This window comes from Puntigrus tetrazona, chromosome 25 (assembly GCF_018831695.1).
Source record: "Puntigrus tetrazona isolate hp1 chromosome 25, ASM1883169v1, whole genome shotgun sequence".
NCBI classification, from domain to species: domain Eukaryota; kingdom Metazoa; phylum Chordata; class Actinopteri; order Cypriniformes; family Cyprinidae; genus Puntigrus; species Puntigrus tetrazona.
In genome coordinates this window covers 1,772,585-1,777,584 of record NC_056723.1, presented here as the reverse complement: position 1 = coordinate 1,777,584, position 5,000 = coordinate 1,772,585, and the positions used below count along the sequence as shown (strand labels likewise).

The 5,000-nt window shown below is 34.7% G+C and overlaps 1 long non-coding RNA gene across 1 annotated transcript in view; it reads right to left on the bottom strand.

The window, feature by feature from the left end:
* LOC122331101 overlaps positions 1-5,000 on the bottom strand; it is an 18,780-nt gene that overhangs the window by 312 nt on the left and 13,468 nt on the right. The window contains exons 3-4 of the long non-coding RNA XR_006248129.1: positions 2,878-2,926; positions 1-316 (exon numbers count right to left, since the gene is read on the bottom strand). The exon at positions 1-316 is cut by the window's left edge and continues 312 nt beyond it. This is a non-coding gene — a long non-coding RNA (uncharacterized LOC122331101). The remainder of the gene's footprint in view (positions 317-2,877; positions 2,927-5,000) is intronic.

The window sequence follows — 5,000 nt, the reverse complement described above, 5'->3', positions numbered from 1 at the left end:
ACACACACACACACACACACAAAAGTTTACCTGGACTTAAAATGAATACTGAACATTTTAAAATAAAATTGAATTGAAAAGATGAACGGGTTCATCCGTGGTGGGGAAGATGACGGTGATATTACAGCCTCTTCAGGAAAGACAGTAAGTTGTATAGTTATCTAACAGGAAGGGCGTCACCCTAAAACTATACAACCTACTACCTCACCCCAAAGGACAGTGGGATACGCCGGAGAGAGGTGTCCTGGCTGCAGCCCGACTGAAAATCAACTCACTCACCAAGCGGCGCCTGCGGGGTCTTTCTGCCTGTCTGCATCTGTAATGAAGAGAGACGAGTCTTCGGTGATCAGAGCTCAGATTTGGGTCTGGTTAAAAAAATAAAAAATAAATAAATAAATAAAAAAAACAATCCCAACCTGCCTGCTGCCTACACAAAATAAAATTAATATTTCAGTATTTTTAAATATTTTATTGTTTCAATTTAAAGTGGAACAAAATGAAATAATGCGATTAAATATTTACAGCGTTATTTTAATTATTTAAATATTTTTGTTCCGTAGTTAAATATTTCATATTTGCTTATTTTATAATCCCAACCGGTCAGCTGCAAACCTCATAAAATATAAATATTTCGATTTAATCATTTCAGTTTAAATTTAGAGTAAAGCAAATGCTATTTTAATCACGTGTTTAAATGTTTATTTGCGTCATTAAAATATCGAAGTTGAAAATTAAGCGATGCATATTTAAATATTAAAAATAAATGTTAATTTTTGTCGACCAGACGTTTAGATATTTTACCTTTGTATACAGAAGTAAAAATATTTTAATACATTATCATTTAATATTGTTTTAAAACCTCTGTGTCTTAATAAAATGTTTATATTTAAATATTTTAATGAGTTTCATTTTAGATCAGATTAGATAATACAATAAAAACACTATTTTACTTAATATTTAAATATGTTTATTTTAACCAACATCGAATTAAAACGAAGCAGTAAAATGAAAATATTTAAATTAATTATTCTTTTAATATTTAAATATTCGTTTAACACATCAATTTCATTTATTGACTGATTTAGCGAAAATCCAAAAATCTGAGTTTTCAAATCCTGAATGAACTTGACAACGGAGATTTAATCTGAGACTCACTTTCTCTTTTAATTCGTTTTAGTCTACTTGGTTCAGTGCTTCAAGTTAACGCTGCCTTGGCAAATCAAAATGAAGTTGCTACGGCAACTAGCTGAAGCAGGTATTTTATTCCGCTTAACATTCATTTGGATCCATTATCGCTATTTTATTATCATTTGTGGCCTCGACGCAACCTTGACTTCAGCACCACACGTCCGTCGCATAATAGGTGCGTTCGTAAATGAGCTGCCGGATTGAAAAGCCCATCGGACTTCAATCAGGATGCGGCGGCCCACGGGGGCCCCAGGTGCAGACGGGAGGAATCCAGACGGCTGAGTTCGGGGCGGCTATTTATATACACCAGCAGCTCCTGTTACAGATGTGCAGGGCTCTGGCTGTGGAGGAGGACCCCGGCCTGCTCTATGGGCCCCAAACACGAGGGCCGACGCACCGATGTGAGGTGTCTGCGAGGGAGTCGCGATGCATCGAACGGATCAAAGACGAGCGGAAATACATTTCTAATACTAGAAAAAAACATTGGGCTCTATATGGGCTGTCCAGAAAAAATCCAGAAAAATTAACGCGCCATGTTATATTTTGGCGTACCGTGAACTAAATATAAATAAAAATAAAGCAGGACGTAACTTAAATAATACAGTAATATTTTCTAAATGTGCATTAAGCATTTATGTTTATACTTATTACATTAATGCATTTTTTCCCCAAAGTAAAATGTCAAACAACAATAAAAATAAAAATAAAATTTTATGAAATAAAATAAAAAGGAGTGGAAATAATTTTAAATTTTTTAGAAAAAAAATATATATATATATATATATATTTTTTTATATATATTTTTTTTTATTACATGATTTGATTTTATTTAAAGTAAAATATCAAACAACAAATAAAATATCATGTGCTCTATATAATCACTTTTATTCAAAATGTTGGGGTACTGCATAATGCTGGATTAGAAAAAAAAAATATTGTTTCAAATAAAATATTATTTTGATGTTGAAAAAAAAAAAAAAAAAGTACATTATTTAATTTGATCTAAACAGCAATAACAATATCCTGCTGGCTTAACGTTCATTTTTATTTACATTTTGGGGTATTGCATAAAAATGCTGTATTTGAGAAATAAAATAAAATAAAATAAAATAAAAAGCAGTACAAGTTGTACATATACTCATTTTTATTCCAGTTTTGAGGTATTATGTTAAAATACTGGATTAAATTAAAATACAATTTAATGAAATAAAATAAAATAAAAAGGCAGTACGGAAATAAAACAGTAATTGTTTCAAATAAATTATTATTATTTTATTTATTATTTTTTTTTTTTTTTTTTTGTGTGTAAAATTACATGATTTGATCTTGATTAATATGATTTCAAGTTAAACTTCAAACAACAATTACAATATCCTGTGGTTTATGTAATCACTTTTTTTTCAACTTTTGGGTTATTGCATAAAAATGCCGGATTAGAAATGAATATTATTACGTTTCAAACAAAATAATTCTTGATGTTGTAAAAAATTACATTTTGTACATTATTCAATTTTATCCAAACGACGATAACAATATCCTGTTATCTACGCACTCATTTTTTTAAATTTAGATTTCGGGGTATTGCACAAAAAAATAAAATGAAATAAAAATATGCATTCGTTTTTGTTCAGGAAGTGTTTTTGCAAAATGCGAAAAACTAGGATGGAAAGATTTTACCAAGCAACTCACTGAATGCACATCGGGATCCCGCTTCACGCTCGCCGGGTCCGTCCAGGTCCTGAAAGACACAGAAACAGTTATTGCTACTCTCTTTGTAATATTATACAACGCAGTTCTGCGTGAGACTTCATGCATTTGTTGTGCAATAATGCATTTTGGAATCACATATAAAAGTCACATATAATAATAATAATAATAGCCAGGTTTCTATTGTTTAATCGAAGTATGTGCATTAAAGTCAAGTCAGTATATTTATGTATAGCGCTTTTAACGATACAGAAAGTGCCCGAGCACTTAACTTCACTGTATTTTAATGTTAAATTACATAGTTTATCACACTTTGGAATAACAATAACAATATCCTATCCATCCATTTAAATAGCATATGATTTACTTTTTTCTCCATTTCGTTTACATTTTAGGGTATTGCATAAAATGCATACAAAATAAATAAATAACAGCTTAAAAATATAAAAAAAAATAATATATATATATATATATATATATATATATATATATATATATATATATATATATATATATATATATATATATAAATAAATATATAAAAATAAATATTTATAAAAATATATATATATATATATATCAGCTTCTGAACAGTGATTCAGAAAGCCTTCGCTCGATTGAAACGACTCATCAGAGGCCTCGTACCCCGCCTGAACCCCCCGCCACGGCCAGATAGAAATGCATCTGTTGCCGTGCTATTATTAGAGCGCTCTCATGCCTCTTTCGCGATAGTAGACGTCCACAGCCTCGATCCGTGAATTAGCAGCTCCAACATTTTTGGAGCCTACGCACTTCTTAGCCCACACTCCCGCTGCCATCCCACAAATTAAAATGTGTGCACTCGAGACGTATTTGGCGACCGGTTTGGAGGAAGGTAGCATCGCACGACCTGCTCACCGATGGATGTGAATGGGTGCCGTCAGAACGAGAGTGCAAAAACACCACAGTAACGCACGAGCGATCCGCAGCACTCCACTCAATAAAGCTCATCCTGACGGCACCCATTCACCTCCATTGGTCCTCCAAACAAGCTCATCTACGTCTCAAACAGGCGAGAAGACTCATTTTTGGCCACTATTTATGAACTAATAACTGATAATCAAATGCAATAATGCAAAAAAATAAACTCAAAGTATAGTCTGTGAACTTTCGGATGCTCAAAAAAACACATTTCGACTAAGCATTTGTTTTAAAAAAAAAGCTGCCGGCTCGTGCAATTATAAAACAAACGATTGCGAGTATTATAAATGGATATGATTAAAAATGCGTATGAAAGACGCGCGCGTTAGGTTTTCTTCTAAGGCACAAGTTGCTTAAATATCTCCATGCAACGCCGCTGAGTTGAGTTAACGACGATAATCGCGACTGAAATATTTCTAATCGTACCGAAGCCGCCGTTTTTCGTAGCGGACCTCGACTGGACCCCAGCGTGACCTGAAAGCCCCCGAGCTGGGGCAGCTGGCTCCCGATCGAGTCTCTCCCGGTCCGCCCGTGAAGTTTTCCCGCCACGTGCCGCGCGGCCATCTGCTCGCTGGAAACGCAGAGCGGACACGGGCCGCTGGGAGAGGAGCTCTCGGAGAGGTTTCTGCGCTCCTGCAGGAGGTGGCACGGAAAGTCGTGCGCGTCGGGGTACAGTTACGCAATATAGTTCATAATTCGTTTTATACACAGCAATATGGATGGCGTTTGGTGCCAGAGCCGAGCGGGGGGGACGGCGGGAACTCGTACGAAGACCATCCTGGGCTTGCTGCGTAAAACTAGCAGCGCTTACTAGCAGACGACTCTAAGACTGTGCGCGGTTTTAAATCCATAATCAGTTATAAAACAGCAATAGCAACCAGATTTGCATCCGCAGCAAGGCCCAACGCAAGCTTTGTTTAATTGCACAGAAAATGTAATCATTTTATGTGATCTAACAAGACGTGCGTTTGCTAAGGTGCAACCATGTTTAAAAAAAATTAATCGAGTAGATGCAACCAAAAAAAAAAAAGGTCGTGCAAGTTTAACCCGACGATGTGGCTAAATTATTTTTATTATTTATTATTTGCAACTTTTAGCATTCCTGGCCTTTTTTTTTTTTTTTTTTTTTTTTTTTTGCAAGACTG